Source organism: Sapajus apella, unplaced genomic scaffold (assembly GCF_009761245.1).
Source record: "Sapajus apella isolate SASKATOON/1434 unplaced genomic scaffold, GSC_monkey_1.0 scaffold1, whole genome shotgun sequence".
NCBI lineage: Eukaryota > Metazoa > Chordata > Mammalia > Primates > Cebidae > Sapajus > Sapajus apella.
In genome coordinates, this window is record NW_022436941.1 from 63,548,157 (window position 1) to 63,567,762 (window position 19,606).

General features: G+C 38.8%; 1 protein-coding gene and 1 long non-coding RNA gene across 2 annotated transcripts in view; both read right to left on the reverse strand.

Moving 5' to 3' along the window:
* IQGAP2 (IQ motif containing GTPase activating protein 2) overlaps positions 1-19,606 on the reverse strand; it is a 307,815-nt gene that overhangs the window by 179,167 nt on the left and 109,042 nt on the right. The window lies entirely within an intron of this gene.
* LOC116551689 lies at positions 1,557-17,784 on the reverse strand. The gene is made up of 3 exons (XR_004269041.1): positions 17,284-17,784; positions 3,081-3,089; positions 1,557-1,569 (listed from the first exon to the last, which is right to left on the reverse strand). It is a non-coding gene; the product is annotated as an uncharacterized LOC116551689 (long non-coding RNA).

A 19,606-nucleotide genomic window follows, 5' to 3' on the forward strand; every position in this document is an offset into this window, starting at 1 on the left:
CACTCCTACAAGGAGCTTTCTCAGAAGGGTATGTACCTTCCACACTGAGAAGTCATCTTACCTTGATCAGTAGGACGTTCAGCAATAATTTGTCATTCTCCCTACACCAGTCCCTTTAACTAGTCCTTTACCTACCCTTATTCCATTGGCCACAAACCATGCTGCTGGCTTTCCATAAAAGTGTTGAGATAACTAGCTCTCCGTGTGGGAAAAAATTAAATTAGAGTCCTACTATTCATGAAAATATCCCAGATGGACTAACCCTCAAAACACTGCAAAATGTCAACTATTAGAGCATGAGAAGAATATATAGGACAAGGTGTTTATAACCCTGGAGAAAAATGGGCTTTTTAAGCCAGACACAACACAAAGTTCATGATGCCTTTGATATAGTCCAATTTCCCAAAGTTAAAAGACAAGGCCAAGCTGGGAGAAAATATTTGCTATATAACAAAGGATTTGTATTCAGAATACATAAAGAACTACAAACCAATAAAGAGAAGACTTTTTTTTTTTTTAAGAATTAGGCAAAGAACATTAACAGGCAATTCACCAAAAGAAAAATTAAAATGCCCAATAAACATATAAAGAGCGGCCTCGTAAAGAAAAATAAAATGGTGAGATACATGTGTCTTTTTCCTTCAAAAGCATAGTAAAAACATTTAAAGATCAATTTTATAAAATGTTGGCAATGTGTGGCATGTACCTGAGACCCTGTTGGTGAGTAATTTAACCTTCTATTGCACTATTCCTCTATAATCCAACAATTTCACAGGTAAGTCTCTAGTATAGAAACAGACTTGCACTTACACGCGTAATGAGTTTGCTACACTGAAAGTGTTGGCTCTAACACAAGATGCTAGCAATATCAGATACCAAAGTGAGTTAAAAAACCATCTGCCCTGCAAAAAGGAGATAACTAAGAACCAGGCCTGAGTCCCTCTCCCACAGGGAGGGTCAAGAGCAAGATGTGAGGGAGGATTTCTTTGGAAAGAGCTGCGCTGAGATCCCCATTCAGCACCCTCTTCCCACTGGGGAAAGAGTAGGAATATCAGCTTCTTACTTCACAAGCAGAATTTCAATGAGGTCAGGTAGGGGTTTGATTTGAGTGCTCCACCATTAAGGAGATGGAGAGAGCTGCTGGGACCCCTTCTCTGGGGACCTGGAATTTGAGAGGCAGTGTGGCTAGCTGTCCTGGTGGCGTGGGAGTGAAGGGAAATTGCTGCTGCAGTGGGTCTGGGCCATCCTCTAAGAGGCTGTGGGTGTGGGGGCAAAGAGTGCCTGATGTTGTTGGGGTGGCCCTCCAACAAGAATGAGCCAGTCCAGGGCTTTTTCAGGTCCAGTCCTCTAGGGATGTCTGAAAGGGCAACATGACCCAGTGGCAGGACTGGTGATGGGCCCCTGGACTCCCAGAAACTGACATGGATGACAGAGTCTTTGAAGAACCCTCATGAGTACCCCATGAGAGAGTCAGCTTTAAACCTTGACCAGACTTAGAGAATAGGAGGCTGTCTTACCACAATATCTTAGGCAAAAAGATTTTCTGTTACCTCCTACCCCTCTCCCACCCTATCCTCAGAAAAGCATGGCAAAAGAAAAATGCTGACCTGTGTTCTCCAAGATGGATCAAGTAGAAAAAAAAGCAATTTTCATTATAACCTGTATGATATAAAATCCATATGGGTTTTTTCTTTTTATAGTGATAAGGTCTTGCTATGTTGCCCAGGCTGGACTCAAACCCCTAGCCTAAAGCAATCCTCCCAATTCAGCCTCTTGAGTATTTGGGACTACAGACATGGGCCACCATGCCTTGCTTCATATGGTTTGTATTAAGAAACATACTTTATGAACATTTATGTACATAAATACACAGAAAATTATTTTTAAAGACAAAACATGGATAAAAATGGTTGCCCACAATGAACTGAATGCTTATGTCCCTCTCAAATTCCTATCTTGAAATCCTAACCCAGAGCCTGACAGTATTAGGAGACAGGGCCTTTGGGAGGCCATCAGGCCATGAAGGTGGAGCCCTCGTGAATGGCACTAGAGAGATCCCTGGCTCCGTCCACCAGGTGAGATTGTGTGAGCAGACAGCCATCTATGAGGAAGTAGACCCTCATCAGATACCAAATCTACCAAGGTCTTGATCTTGGACTTCCCAGCCTCCTGAATTGTGAGAAATAAATTTCTATTGTTTCTAAGCCACCCAGTTTATGACATTTTGTTATAATAGCCTGGACAAACTAAGACATTATCTCTGTGAAGAGAAGAAGTATTGAGTGGAAGAGGCAGGGTCAAATGAAGAATTCAATTTATCCACATTGTTTTAAAAGACAAAAATATAGTCATGTATTCCTTGAATAATTAGATGCATTTTTTTTTTAAGGACAGTGTTCCCAGGAACAGAGCCTTCTATGGTCTGAATAGGTCCCCCAAGTTTGCATGTTGGAAACTTAATCCCCAATGCAACAGTGTTGGGAGGTGCAGTCTAACGGGAGATGTTTAGGTCATAAGGTCGCTATCCTCATGGGTAGATTAATGCTGCTATCAAAAGAGCTTGAGCTGGCTTGGCCGACATAGCAAAACCCTGTCCCTGAAAAAAAAAATTATATCTGGGCATTGTGGCACACACTTGTAGTCTTAGCTTCTCACGTAGACCACTTCAGCCTAGAAGTTTGAGGTTGCAGTGAGCTATGATCATATCATTGCACTCCAGCATGGGCAACAGAGCAGAGATCCTGTCTCTAAAAAAATTAAGATTAAAAAATCAAAAAGATGAGCGTGCAGGAGTAGGTTCTCTCTCTTCTGCCCCTCTGCCACCTGAGGACATGGTGTTCTCCTCCAAAGGATGCAGCATTTAAGGCACCATCTTGGGAGCAGAGAGACTGGGCCCTGACCTGCTGGTACTTTGGTTTTGAACCTCCCAATTTCCAGAACTGTGAGAGATAAATTTCTGATCCTTATAAGTTACCCAGTCTTGGGCATTTTGTTATAGCAGCACAATACGTACTAATACAGAGCCCATCTGTCAGTCCTAATTACTAAGCATGAATCAGCAAAATTTCTAATCAGCATACACAACACACCTTTGGGCTGTTTTGTAAAAATCTGACTGCCATTTTTCTCTGCCACATGTTTCCATTCAAGAGAATTCTGCATCTGGGGCTTGGATGTCAACTATACACCTCATACTAATTCTTAAAGTATACAAGATTCACAGCTGAAGTGATATCATTTTCTTAATTTTAAGAAATCCTTTATGTGATTTCCTCTATCAGCAAGGAAAGAAAGAAACAGGACTTTATCAGAAGAAAGCTAAGATGGACATGTAGAAATAAGCTGACACATGGAGAATAAAGAATCACATAGCAGTGAACAAAAAGGAGATTAGAACTTGAAATTGCTAAGGTAAAGAGCCCTCCTGTGTGTGCATGTGCACATACGTATTTGTGTACATAATGCAATTTGTTTTGAAAGAGGAGAAACCTAGTACTAAACTGCAGCCTTTGAAATCCAGCAACAAAACTGTACTTTGATTATAAACCAGATATTTTAGGAAAGCTGATATAATCAGTTTGAAGAAATGAGTGAAGAAATTCATGGTTTTGAAATGACTTTTGAAAGGATGGTAAAAGAAGCATCAGTTGTCAAGAAAAGGCTGGGTAAGCTTTCTTTCACACTATTGCAAACATATAGCAGCCTGTATGTTGTACTATTTCTTCCTGAAACTCATTCTAGTCTATGGTATATAACAGGGATTGGCACACGCAGCCTGTGGGTAGAGGATATTTTTTATACTTTTTAATGGCTGGAAAGTTAAAAAAAAAAGAATAGGATAACACATTAGTTTATATGAAAATCAAACTTCATTTTCTATAAAGTTTTATTCAAACTCTGCTGCACACATTTGTTTATGGTCTATGGCTGCTTTCAAGCTATAAGGACAGAGTCCACACAGTCCACAAAACCATCTGGCCCCTTACAGAAAAAGTGTGCCAGTGGCTGTTATAGACTAATCAAACCTTCTTTACTCCTATTTGCATGGCAGAACCATCATGATTGATAGGTGCAAAAAGCAACCATTGAGATTCTTATATATGTTTAAGTGATTACCAGTTGCTCAGAGATGATAAACTGTTCTACATCAGTCCGTCAATTAGTGTTTATCCAAACAGATTTCCTGGGCTAAAGCCACTTCAAAACACCCCTTGACATTGTCCACAGGAAAAAGCAGCCCCTGATAATTACATAATTCTAAGATGGCAAAAATACTAATCTGTGTTAAAGGACAATGAGCACTATCCCAGGAATTAATCCCTTCCAATTTCTACTAATTTTGAGTCATGAATTTTATATTAAATATTACTTTAAAAATAACCATTTTTATGCCTAGACATACGATTCTGGATATCCTGAAGCTCAGTGTAAAAACCATTCAATTAATTTAGTTTGAAGGTAACTTATTCATAACTTACTAAAAGTTTGAAGGTAACTTTTTCATATGTACATCATTGGTGAAGGCATCTTCAGGAAAGACAAAGTAAAGAAACTAACCAGCTATGAGTCATACTTCTCTTTCAACATTCTGACCTCCCCTGAGCATCACTCAACACAGCCACCTGCCCCTTCAAAACTCGTCTCCCTTGCACTGCATTTCCCATTCTCTCCAGCTCATAAACACTATTTACCTGATTCATAAAACTCAAGTCTTTGTCTCCAGTTACAACTTGGGCAAAACGGTTCCAAAGTCTTCTCATGGTACTTTCGCCCTTGCCTAAATTATCTTCTCTTTGCTTCTCAAGCCAGCGAAATCTGGTGTTTAGAACATCTCTGAACAGGTTTTATTTCTGTCTATAGAATAGCCCTTCAATTCCTTTAAAAAGCAAAGAGTCATCTATGAGGAAGGGGTGAAACTAAAAAGCAAGAACTTTGCAAGATGTCCCTAGAGTCTAAATGGCATGCCCTAGGGCCTCAGAGCTGGTGCAAATGAATCATATTGGCCACCAATGATCCCAGAGTAACCTGCTGGAAGGCTTGCTACAAGAAAAAGGATGTAATGAATGGCTGACACAGATATTCCAGTTATCTAGAGGTTAGACTTTTCATTGTTATTGAATTGGCACTCACTCCCTTGAGCTTGTTTATTTGCTTTTTTGAGATGGAGTTTCACTCTTGTTGCCCAGCCTGGAGTGCAATGGTGCGATCCTGGCTCACCACAACCTCTGCCTCCCCAGTTCAACTGATCCTCCTGCCTCAACCTTCCGAGTAGCTGGAATTACAGGCATGTGCCACCACACCTGACTAGTTTTGTATTTTTAGTAGAGACAGGGTTTCACTATGTTGGTCAGGTTGATCTCGAACTCCCGACCTCATGTGATCCACCCGCCTTGGCTTCCCAAAGTGCTGGGATTACAGGTGTGAGCCACTGCATCTGGCTTAGCTTGGTTTTTATAAACTGAATTCCCTAAGCCTGGATCAACTCTGAATAAAGGAGAAAACTGGGTTTCTGGTTTTGTAAAAGAGGCACACTTGATGCTGGCTGACCCCATCAAGGGTCCATCTCCTCCTATTTCAAATATCTAACTCATGACACCTTTACCTGCTTCCTCTAAATATTTATTGAACACTTACTGTGTGCTGGTGCTTTGCCAAGAATTACAATATATAAAATAAATAGAGCAGAATACTTTCTATTAAGGTACTCTGACTTGCTGGAAAAACAAGTAATATGTGAAATAATAGAAGGCCAGTATAAAACCAAATATACCAAATTGCGCAGGCAAGACAGTGAGAGAGGGATACAAGAATGCTAGGAAGGCAGTGTGGGCCAAGAATGGATAGAATTTGGCTAAGAGAAAAATTCCTCAGTGAAAGGACAGAAAAGAACAAAGGGTATCTGACAATAAGTAAACCATCTTAATGACGTCCAAGATCCATGTCAGTGAATCAAAGAACAAGGTCGCTAAGATAAAAGAACCTTCACCTGAGGTCTAGATGGCCAGAGAAGTTGAGACTTGATAGGGAAGCAAAGGGAAGATCCTTAAATAAGAGGATAATGTCATGACATCAGCATGTGACCTATAAGTGCAATCTTCCTTCTGACTGGACTGATTAGATCAGAGAAAGAAAACCACAAAACCAGGAGGTTAGTTAGCAAGTTAATATACAATACAATATAAGCTTAGGGTCTTGGAAGTTTAGATTAATGGAAGAATGGGGTAAATAACTGCAAACAGCCAAGACATGAGATCTGGTGAATACAGAGATAAGATATTTCTTCCCTTTGCTTGCTAAGAATGCTTACCATTCATATGCTACTTAGTCATCAAATTGATTAGTCACCATAAATGATCATAATGATGGCCAAGGCACAGGAAGCTTGTAAAGTCCTGATACTTTTAGAGATTAATATGACAATTACAGACGTCATCCTTAGTGGTTTTATAAATTATATGCTGAAATTTAGTGATCCATCACAGTATACTTGGTAATTCTCTATAAATTGTAACTTCTTTTTTGAGCCACACTAGGTTAGAATTTACTGTACTTTCCCTTTATATCCCACTCCTGCTTCTGCATTTAGAAATGTAAAAGAAGAGTAAGAGAGGTCTTCGGGGGGCATTGAGTGATCTCAGAAGTGCTGGGCTAATGAAGGATCCCTGGCAGAGCTGGAGAAGGCATTCAGGTCCCTAAGCAGCTCCTGACTAAACAGCTCTTGGGGGAGGAAGAGGAAGCACCTCTGAGACTAGAGCAAGCCAGCACACACCTTCTTGAAGCTGTTTAGACCCTGTCTCCATCTGTTCCCCTTAACAGCTTCTTTCTGCAGAGGCGAAGCTCTCTCATCTTTTCTGGCTTGCATTACTTCCAGTTTGTTTTCATAAAGATCACTATCTTGGCCAGACACTGGGAAATAAGTGAGACGACAAATCTGGTTTTGATGAAAAAGAGACATTAAATGGGATGTTAGCCATGACCCAAGGGACAAGGAAACCCTTAAGCTCCATTGCCTCACTGATTTCACACCCACACTGAGATGATGGATCAAACACTCAGTATCCTGCCTTTAAAAGATGTCATAGAGAAAGGAAGAACTGCTCAGCACCATGCACAGACCCACTCAGTGGCCAGCCAGAAAAAGAACACATCCTTACATCCTATAGGTACATGTGCTAATAAAACATTCAGACAAAACAAAGGTATCCACACTTTCAAGTTTCCCCCTAAGAAATGCAACTGGACTATTATCACATGTTAAACCCTAATCTAATAGACTTTTGAGGGCTCTGCAGGTGTAGCAGTTATGATCCAAGAAGGCAGTGGTCCTGCCCCTTCTAGAAACAACCAAGACATGTTCATACTTTGCAGCCAGTCAATCATCTTGGGACCTGTGTCTCCAGTGGAAGAAAAAAGTTCATGCTCAAATGGGCTGGATGTCAACACCAGTTCTAGTTATTGTTAAAACTTTTATAATGAGCAAAAAGCTGTTTCTTTGCAACTAAAGCCTTTGGATCAACAAGGCCAGGAGGAAATTTCCCACCTTCCCATGTATTTTATAATGCTTTCTCTTTTCTCCATATTATACCGCACTTCTGACACTCCTTAAGGGTCAACAACTCTTAAGAAAATCTAAAGGTAAAGGAGTTTTCTGATTTCAGTATCATCTTTGAGCTCCCTACCTAGCATAAAGTCTGCGCCTGCCTCTCAGCAAGTGTAGCAAGTGTCATTTTATACTATAACTGCCAAAAGAAATCTGGTCAGAATACCTAACGTGCTTCAAGTCACCATGTGTACACAAGGAGTTAGGCTAGGCAAGATCTTCCTAAGCCTTCCAGCAACTCTACAAAGTGGGTCTCATCAACGCTTTTATAGATGAGGAAATAGACTTTTTGAGGTTAACTTGCCTAAGGTGGTACAGCCAGTAAAAGGCCATGTTAATATTCTAGCCAAGCTCTTCTAACCCAGGGCATCTTAATCTGAGATCCACGAGCTCTGTTCTGGGAACTGGGACAGGAAAATAATTACATTTTACTTTGCATTAACCTCTACAATTTAGCATGTTCCTTCAATTATGAATGTATGAACCACCCACCAGGTAGTGGCCATATCTATGATCTTGTCTTCAACAGAAATACACATATTTTCATATCACTTCACAGTTGTTGCCAATTGTGAAATACTGTTTATGCCCATCACCATTTAAAAATTATAGCAGTCATTAGATCCCACAGCTAGAGCTTGTTATTTTGTGCATTAGTAAAGACGCACATACTACTATGCCACAAGTGTTTCCTTAAATATTTTGAAAACTTTTCAATATCATTGGCTTTCTTTGTAGTCCCACTTACTGCATGCATTTAAAACCGTTCTGAGAGGGGTTCCACGAAATTCTCAGCCTGCTAAAGGGGCTCTTGCCATAGAGAACGTATAAGAACTACTGGCTTATCTAATCCCAAAGCCTACCTCTCTTTCCACTTCCCCACCCAGCCTGCCTCACACTATATTTTCCTTCCTGGTTTTCTTCTTTCCCAGATTATCTTAAATGGTTCCCTACAAAGAATTAAGGAAAAAAAAAAAAACCGAAAATTCAACCAGTGCACTGTCTCCTATTAAACAGTACTTACACATTTGCATGGCTCCAGATTTTAAGTCCTAAATTAGCTTTAAGTATGATGGGCAAAAGCCCAACTTAACATTTTGCTGATATGAAGAATGACACCAATATTCTTTTTATCAGAAATCCTAGCATTCCCTAACAATTGCTGGCCAGCCTGAAACAATTTCCATCAGCAAACAATGGCACAATTGGTTAAAACAAAAAATGGTATCATAAAACAACAGTAAGCTAATCCAGAGAGGGATGCTAAGCTTCAGCCAAGATTCTCTGAGTATCAGGTAACATCCTTCTCTTATATTTGAAAATGCCAAGACATAGCTCTCCCCCAAATCCAGACTTACAGCAGTCTCACAGCAGTCCCATGGGAGCGTACTTAAACACCACACCAGACTCGCATGCATAATGCATAGGCATGGGTTTCCTCAATGAAAATAAGACAGAGGAAAAGATAGCTTTCTTGCTGAATACATTGGCACAAGGCATGCATTTGTAATACATTCTAGTGCAATTTCAGGATGTCATTGTCTTGATGTTACTATAAACACATAGAAGATTTGTAGGAAGGAAAAATACATTTCAGATTTTAAAAAACAAGTCTTGCACTGCAAAATATTCCCTAAATCTTTTAAAGTCTATTGATGTGAACTTTCTTTTCAGATGAATCTTCCATTCAATATACACAAGAATGTGAATGCCCTAGTTATAAGGTTAAAGAATTTCTTTAACATAAAAATATCTTAGTTGATTCAACTGGGCCATGATATCATTTCTTCCTTTGGCTTGTTCAACTCTGTGTTTTTTGATTCTTAACAAAGAAATTCTTTGTGGTTTCATGTCAAAAGCAGTGAGAAATCATGGCCTCCCCAACACTGCCTTCTCTTCTGTTTTCCCATAATCAGACTTTTTGCTTGTATATCACTGGATCAGTATTAACTGATTCTCAAACACAGGTTTGAGGAACCTGCCACAGTCCTGAAGTTGTCATTAAAAAACTCTCAAATGGCTTTACCAGGCTATTCTAATTAGCCCAGCCTCAAAGAGTCTTGAAAAGTCAAATGTATGAACAATTAAGTCACAATACACAGGAAATGAGGTGCAGGTCAGAAGTGAGGCTTTTGGATAAGGAATGGCATATTTCATTCAACACCAAAGGTTGTTTGGTTCCTTGCATTATTAAGACCAAAGCCGATTCTGCCACACAGGTAAATTTGGGAATAGGTTGGGTTGTCCTTTGCCTTACGTGGGGGCCTTCTCCTAACAGAGAGTGACTCAACAAGGCTGTCTCACATTTCAGAGCATGTGCCCCAGCTTTATAGACTCCTAGATAGGTTGTCTACAGGTTCCTCCTTGAGTTTAAGATTTCTTACGTGTGTAGGTAAAGGTCACAGGGTAATGGGCACCTGGGATCTATCTAATCTTGTCTGCCTCAAAATGTATGTAAATAAAGCTCACAATGTGTCCAAGGGGGGAAGTATGGATAATCACCCGAATCAGGATGTAATAACTCTCTGAAATCCTGAATCTTCCCCCATCTTTGTTTTCTCCTAATCATCTCAATTTAAACCAATTAAAAGAAATGCGATTATTAATCAGGAGCTCTTCACTACTTACTGATGAAAATTTTCCTCTTCAAAGCACTTTAAAAATGTACACTCCAGAATAGATTGCTGATGTTTCCCCATTCTATTCAGGGCTAGAGGATGAAAGCTGGGCTCTTACTGTATAGCTGATTGGACAGAAAGAGATTAGAAATTCCTCCACAAACTATACTTGTAACAAGCTACATTTCCATGTCTTATTCAGCTGTGCCTTGCCTATTTGACATCTGCAGACAAAAATGCACGCGTTTTAGAAAGACATGCAAATTCCCTGTTTCAATCCAGGTAGCAAAAATTTGTTATGGCAAGATTCCTGATGAACACAGCATACAGTGTGGTTCAATAACCTCTCCCACTGAAAATTAAGGCTAGTGGTGATGGTTCATGGCTGTAATCCCAGCAATTTGGGAAGCCAAAGAGGGAGGATCGCTTGAGCCTAGGAGTTCACGAACAGCCCAGGCAACATAGAGAGACTCTCCCCATTATAAAGTATTTTTTTTTTAAAATTAGCAGAATGTGGTGGTACATGCCTTTGGTCCCAGCTACAAGGGAGGCTGAAGTGGGAGGCTTACTTGAGCCTGGGAGGTTGAGGCTGCAGTGAGCTATGATCACACCACTGTCCTCCAGCCTGGAACAAAAGAGTGAGACCTTGTCTCAAAATAAATAAATTAATTAATTAAATTAAAAAAAAATAAGACTGAAAGGAAATTTATGAGTTTGCTAATTGCATTTCCTCTCCTTTTGACATTAAGATCTTTTACAAAAAGACATTTAATTTGTAAAGAGGATGGATGGTGGTAAGAAAGAAAAAGGGATCATTTACATAGGCTGAAATAAATAAAAACATAAAATCTCAAGGCCAAAAAGAAGCTTAAAAAGATATATTCAAAACCTCTTCAATTTCCTGACTATAGTGACACTCAAAGTAAGTGACTTTCAAGGCCCTCGTATTGAGTGTCAAAGGCACACAGAACAGATTTCCTCGGTTAATGATTGATCTTTCTGCTCTACCATACTATCTCTGCTCTATCAAGGTACATAGGAGTAAAGCATTCAGTCAATGGTAAGCATTTAGAATGAATCATATACAGTCATGCTGTAAATTCATTTTGAGTGCTGCTGAATTCTTCTCTCTGCATTCAAGTTAAGTCTGCTCTCAACATATAAAATTTGCATGTCTAAATGAAGGAACTACATATAAGCATCTTATATCTCCTTGAGGTAAGGAATGGAACTTGAGACCCAATCTTAAGAGAATATAATAAGCTGTTAAATGGCCAGGTGCGGTGGCTTATGCCACTAATCCCAGTACTTTGGGAGGCCAAGGTGTGTGGATCACTGGAGGTCTGGAGTTTGAGACCAGCCTGGCCAACATGGCAAAACCCCAACTCTACTAAAAATACAAAAATTAGCCGGGTGTGATGACAGGCGCCTGTAATCCCAGCTACTCAGGAGGCTGAGACAGGAGAATCGCTTGAACTTGGGAGGCAGAGGTTGCAGTGAGCCGAGATCATGCCACTGTACTCCAGACTGGGCAACAGAGCAACACCCCGCCTTAAAAAAACGTTATAGGGATATGCTCCCTCCTGGTTATATAAAAGAAGAGGGCAGAAAGCAATGTGAGCCAGATTTGTTTTCTCTCTCATATCAGCTATGGACAGGGCTCCTTAGTGGATAAGTTTCTGTTTGCAGCCAATAACTTGAGAACAAATCCATACCATCTCATTACTTGTAAGAATGATTTAACTGTAAACGTGTAAGATTTTATAGAGATTTTTTTGGTTTTTCTATTTTTTTTTTTGCATCTTGACTCCTTTTTTAGTTATCAGTTCTTTTTAATGACACAAACACAGAAATTAGAGGAACTGATCTCAAAGTAGGCCCCAAATCAGCAGCCTCAGTAATGCCTGGAACTTAGTCAAAATGTAAATTCTCAGGCCCACCCCAGACCTACAGAACCAGAGATTCTGGCAGTGGTACACAATCATCTGTGTTCTAACAAGCCCTCCAGGTGGTTCTGAAGTAGCTAACATCTAAGAGCAATTGAACCAGAACATTCCAAAATGCTAGTGATGTGTGTTGACAGGCTGAAAGCCCTGGGACACGGACAGGCACACGATGGTCTCTGGTTCCTAGGAGCCTTCTCTACAGGGGCTCTGAAACTTGTACAAAGCATCAAGCTTATCCAAGTTAGATCACTTTCTGGCAAATATCTATGGCAGACGCTGCCTAAAAGTGAGTCATTTTCCAAAAGTATGGAGGAGTTTTATAAAGACAGAATTTATGACTCAGTTTTCTATTGTTTAAGTGGACAGCTAGTTCTATCCATTACAAATTAGATTTTGCCTGCTTTTCCCAAAAGACAGAAACTGTAACTGAAAATAAAGAGGAGAGAAATAGGAAATAGTGACGTGAGTATGCTCTCTGGTCTGCTGTCATTTGAGAAGTGGCTAGATCCATGGAATTGGTACACGCAGTCACTGCCTTATTAAAGGGGACCGTCTGTCATTGAGAGCCTGGGTCCAGCACTAAATAAGACAGAGATCTGCACAAGTAATTATGTTTTCTAGTGTACCCACTGCAGTAAAAGAAACTTAAATCAGATTCTGAAAATATTTCTGTTAGGAAGAAAGGTGAAAAAAAAAAAAACAAAAAACAAAAGCCTCAAACATCAGAATCAATGGATGCGTCAACTTTAAAGAGAGATAAAAACTATAAAACACTGATGAAAGAAGTCAGAGACAACCTAGATAAAAGGAGACCCATCATGTTTATGGACTTGAAGATTTAACACAGTTATCACTTTTCCTCAAAGTAATCCATAGATTTAAAACAATTCCAATCAAAATCCCAGCAGAAGTTTTTCAAGGTACAGACAAGCCAATAATAAACTTTATATGAAAATGGCAAAGGAGTTTAAACAGCTAAAATGATTTATGATTTTGAGAGAACAAAAGTTAGAGTACTCATACTACCCAGTTTTAAGACTTACTATAGTGTTTGGATAAGGACAGATACATAGACCAATGGAGGAGAGCTGAGAAAGAGAATCTTGCAAATAAGGTCAACTGATTTTTGACAAAGGTATAAAGGCAACTTGATGGAGAAGGAGTAGTCTTTTCAATAAGTGATGCTGAGATAATTAAAAATCCATATGCAAAAAAACCCCAAAAAAACAAAAACCCTTAACCTATACCTTACATCTTATATAAAAATTAACTCAAAATGTGTCACAGACCTAAATGTAAAACATAAAACTCTTCGGAAAAAAACACCAAGGGAATCTTTGTGACTTTGGATTAGGCAGAGTTTTTAGGTATGACAACAAAAGCACAAACCTTTAAAGAAAACAACTGATAAACTGGACTTTATTGGAAATAAAGACATTTGCTCTGTGAAAGATCCTGACAAGAGTAAAAAGGTAAGCTACCGACTAAAAGAAAATACTTGCCTTTTAGATGTCCAACAAAGAACTTGTATCCAAATATATGAAGAACTCACAGAACTCAATAATAAAAAAGCCAAATTTTTAAAAATGGACAAAAGACTTAAGCAGATAGTTTACCAAATGAGCAAATAAAACTTACATATGAAATGGCAAAAGGGTTTAAATAGCTAAAATAATCACCATTAGAAAAACGTAAAATAATAAACCACACTGAAATACTACCACATACCCATCAGAATGGCTAAAATAAAAAGCTTAATATTAAGTGCGAGGAGAATGCAGAAAAAAATCGAACTTGCATATATTGCTGGCAGGAATGCAAAATGCACAGGCAGCCTGGAAAATGGTTTGACTAGTTATTATAAAGTTAACCATATATCTTCCATATGATTCAGTACTACTAGATACTTATCCCATAGAAATAAAAAACTATATTCACACAAAACTCTGTATATGAATGTCTTTAACAGCTCCATTGATAATCACCAATAACTGAAAACATCCCACATATCCTCCAGACAAATCGTGGTACCTCTCTCCAAGGCAATACTATCCAGCAATAAAAAGGAACATATCATTACACACAACATAGATAAATCTCAAATGCGCTACAATGAATAAAGGCCACTAGTCTTAAAAAATTACACGTTGTGGCTCATGCCTGTAATCCCAGCACTTTGGGAGGCCGAGGTGGGCAGATCATGAGGCCAGGAGTTTGAGACCAGCCTGACCAATATGATGAAACCCCATCTCTACTAATAATACGACAATTAGCCACGCATGGTGTCATACGCCTGTAATCCTAGTTACTTAGGAGCTGAGGCAGGAGAATTGGTTGAACCTGGGGGGCGGAGGTTACAGTGAGCTGAGATCGTGCCACTGCACTCCAGCTTGGGTGACAGAGCAAGACTATGTCTCAAAAAAAAAAAAAAAAAAAAAGATTACATGCTTTATGATTTCATTCATGTGATATTCCTGAAAAAGCAAAACTATAGATCAGTAGTTGCCAAGGGTTTGGGGTAGAGGAGGGTTGTGTTTGATTACCAAGAAGTAGCACAAAGGCTATTTTAGGGAGGATGTAGCAGTTTAGTATTCTTAGTGTGGTGGTGGTGGTGATTAACAGGAACATATGTATAAGTTAAAACTTGTGGTATTTCAAACCAAAAAATGAATTCATGTATGTAAACTTCATAAAATAATAAAAAAGAGATGGAAAGAGATATGAAACATATCTGTGTTGGGTTTGTTAGGATGGTAAACTCATCTCATCTTCTCTGGTGTGGGAGCAGATCTTATTTTTAATATAATACATTTATAATAGAAATTACTTGACTCACAAAGTTTTAAGCATGCACAAGCCAAAAACTTGAAACTGAATCACATTAATTTACTAACCTTAACACTGGACCCAAAAGCTACTTTTTATTAATCATATTTAAATGTAACATTTAAATGTATTATGTTCTTTGGCAGAACTTTAACTTTTCTTATGAAAACTAGGAATCAGATGAAAATGTTGTAAGCGAGTCTTTTCTGTGGTCCTGTCAACTCCATCAATAGTGTTGGGCAAATAGCTGATAAATTCAAAGAAACTTTGGGCAAATAACCTCTGTCTCATTACTGCCAAGCAGCAGCTGAAAGAACTGCCATTATTTACGTATATCAAAGTTGAAAACCTAAATTTTATTTATATCCTTTCTTCCATTTATGTCCCTGATACGGTTTGGCTGTGTCCCCACTAAAAGCTCATCTTGAATTCCCACGTGTTGTGGGAAGAGGATGTGGGAGATAATTGAATCATGGGCAAGCGTTTCCTGTGCTGTTCTTATGATATTGAATAAGCCTCATGAGATCTGATGGTTTTAAAAGGAGGAGCTCCCCTGCACAAGCTCTCTATCTGTGGCTGCTGCCATCAATGTAAGAGGTGGCTTGCTCCTACTTGCCTTCTGCCATGATTGGGAGGCTTCCCCAGCCACATGGAACCATAAGTCCAATTAAACAACTTTCTTGGGCCAGGTGTGGTGGCTCACACCTGTAATTCCAGCACCTTGGGAGACTGAGGTGGGTGGATCACCTAAGGTCAAGAGTTCAAGACCAGCCTGGCCAACATGGTGAACTCTAGTCTCTATTTAAAAAGACAAAAAAATTAGCTGGGCATTGTGGTGTGTACCTGTGGTCCCAGCTACTTGGGAAGCTGAGGCAGAAGGATATCTTGAACCCGGGAGGTGGAGGTTGCATGAGCTGAGATCACGACACTGCATTCCAGCCTGGGTGACAGAGCGAGACTCTGTCTCAATAAATAAATAAAATAAAATAAAATAAAATAAAATAAAATAAACACCTTTCTTTTGTAAACTTCCTAGTCTTGGGTATGTCTCTATCAGCAGTGTGAAAATGGACTAATACAGTCCCCTTATAAGAGTAGCAGCCCTATCATCTTAGCGAGTTCCTACTCTAAAATAGGTGCTTTAGATATGTTTTTATTTAACCCTTACAACAGCTCATTTTCTGGCTGAGGATGTAATTCAACAACTGCATACTTGTATGTGATGAATCTAACTTCTAGCTGTTAGCTACCCAACTCTCTTCCCAATTCCCAACTCCTCCAATGAAGTAATAAGAAATGAAAAACTTCTGCTTTACAGTGTCTTTCTTATATACTTCCCCCCAACCCACTTTTTTTTTGTGAGACAGGGTCTCTCTGTCACTGAAGCCTCAACCTCAAGTGATCCTCCCAATTCATACTCATGAGTAACTGAGACTACAGGCAAGCACCTCCATGCTACTTAACATTTTCAGCAGTTCTAGAAATAGAACATTAGAATGTAAAACTAGGTAAATCCATTACTGTTATTTGCATGATTCTTTATGATTATGAATTGAAGAGCTGAATGCAGTTAGAAGGAACAAAAATTGGGACAATGGTGAGCGGGTTTAAAAGGAGCACATGAGTTGGTACTTACCTCCCTGAGATCACATCCCATGAATGATTCATATTTGCATGTGTGTGCATGTGTGTATCTGATGATACATAAAGAAAAAAACATTTTGACGTATGGCATATGAGATCCTGAATGTACTTTCTTTTATACTTTAAGTGTTAACCTGACTCAGGGGAAAAAATGTATTTTATCTTCCTTGGCGGATTGAACAGACCATGAGAATTCCTACTGACCGCCAGTAGTTGGTTTCTGGCGCTGGTTTTCTTTTGCAAGCTCTCTTGCCAACTTTTAATTTCTACCTTCAGCTGCTTTGGAGCTCCACACTGACAGGAAAGGGGCCACTACCTTGCCTTCTAGATATATTATTTTAAAACAAGTATTTACAAATGGAGTGCCTTTATCAATTTTTAAAATATGATGTTTTCTGGCATGAAAAATAAAAATTTTCAAGTTAAGATAGCAACTATTCTTGGGCAAACAAGCAGATATGCAAAAGTGAACATATATCTTTCTTCTCTGTAGAGCACATCACTTGCAAAGAAAAAAAACTTTCAAAGATCCAAGTCGCACATGTCGAATTATCAGTTAACACCTGAGGCTATTTTCTGCTCTAGTTAAAGCACTAGGAATTCCTTAAACAAGTTTCCATCACATATTCTGGCAACCCCCTCCCCCAACACACACACTCAAACACACCTTTTCTCTAAAGTTCCTTATATTCGGAGTTTCTCTGACTAATTAATGTTTCTATTATCCTGGAGAATTAAGAAATAACTTTTAATCAAAGTGTAATCCAGTATGAACCTGAAAAAAATATGCCATCAGCTATTGTTGGAAGACAAACATCACAAGTTGACTTGTTTTGTTATAGCTTTATGATTTTTATAAGTGAAACAAATACAAAAGCTTAAAAATACAAATACAAATCCAAAAGCTCAATATAAAAGCTGAAATCTTAATAGGATGCTTATCTTTTTTCAAAACAATAAAGCATACTGAAACAATCTAATATTTTAAGAATGGTTCACGCAGCCACATTGCATTATAGATTTATATTAAGTTTATACTCAACTCAAATCTTAAGCCTGTTTCCTGTATATTATTATTAAACTATACTTCCTTTTAAAAAGATCATCCCTGGCCATTTGTAGTAGCTCATGCCTGTAATCTCAGAACTTTGGGAGACTGAGACAAGAGGATCACTTAAGCCCAGGAGTTCTAGAGAGCCTGGACAACATGGCAAAACCCTATCTCTGCAAAACAAAAACAAACAAACAAAAAACAAACCAAAAAAAAACCACAAAAAACAAAACCCGACCAACCAACCAACCAAACACAAAAATAAATTTGCCAGACATGGTGGCACATGCGTAGTCCCAGCTGCTCAAGAGGCTGAAGTGGGACAAATGCTTGAGCCTGGGAGGTCAAGGCTGCAGTGAGCCGTGATCTCACCACTGTACTCCAGCCTGGGTAACAGAATAAGATTCTGTCTCAAAAAAAAAGAAAAGAAAAAAGAAAAAGAAGAAGAAAAAGAAAAGATCACCCCCTTGTTCCTCAATGAGGGCATTTATATTTCTAAGTTCACTTCTGGCTTTCCTGCAGATATTTCTCTTGACCTTCATTTTTAAAGAAACAAAAGAAAACAAAACAAAAAAAATGACTCTCTTTTTCTAAAAGCACAGCATATTGAGTATTTGGAGTTCTGCCATTTCACATCTGGACATCTCTCAAGCTGAAATTCAACTTGGTGAAATGTGCTTTACTTAAACAATTTTTAAAGCAAGTAAGAGACAAATTTGTTCCTATGGATGCTCTTCTTTATCCCCTTCTCACCTCTGTCCTTAAGCCATATTCTTTCAGGTCAACTATTTTCCCTCAAGCTGAAGTCTTAAATGTCAGAGGCAATAACTGAGCTACTAAATATTTCTATTTCATCTCCCTTTTTACTTAGGATAAAGAAAAAGACCTAAAGGATATATGCAACTCATTTTCACTTACTTGAAAATCTTTTACTGGAATTAAGCCACAAAAGGTTAAAAAAGAAAACTCCAGAAGGAAAGTTGCTTAACAAAATAGTCACCAGATTCCTCAATCTTCAAAGAATGTAAAACAGTGATCAAAACAACAGCATCATTTAAATATTTGAAAAATAGGTAAAGCCAACCCTTTATCATGTAACAAGCATGGTAAGCATGTGAATGAGCATGATAAGCATGTGCCCTTCTTTTGCATGTGTACAGATGTTTGACTGGTTTAAAAATACTGGTTAAAAAATGTTAATACCATCCGAGTCACGGCGCTAGAAAAAAATTTATGTATATAAAATGTTAATACCAATCTAAACTCTTCATCCAAGACATAGTAGAGCAGCCAAAGTAGGGCTACAAATCCCAAACATAATGTGCCAGTGATCAAATACCAATAAATGACAGCATTCTAATGTCAGAAATGTCTCAGCTATTGCACTGTACATCACAATAACAGTCATATAGGCAGTGAGTTTCTCTTTCATTTCACCTAATAGCAGAGCTCTGGATAGACTGAGAACACAGACACACTGAATTCAGCTGAATGCATTTTTCAAGGTCCCATTGTGTTAAAAGCACTCCAGGTGACTCAAAAACCAAGGTGGAGGGAAAACAGTCTTTGTCCTAACCATCAGGTAACTTACAGTCCAATTGAGGGGGAGGGAGAGGCAAGTACAATGCGATGTTTAACACAAAAGTGTCTGAACAAATGTCAACAAGTTACAAACAACATACTATGATAGAGGTCTCTTCTGATTTCAATGACTGCTTCTAATGAGATTTCATAGAGGACAAATCACATGATGCAGGTGATGGGAAGAAACCGAGGCAGGACAGTAGCATGAACAAAGGTTTTTCACCAGGGGAATGATAGAATCAGGACTACATTTCAGGAAGATTAATCTGATGGAGGTAGGACAGGCTGGGAGTGGGTAGACCAAATGTAAGCAGCTAGCATGCTGGCAACTGGAAAG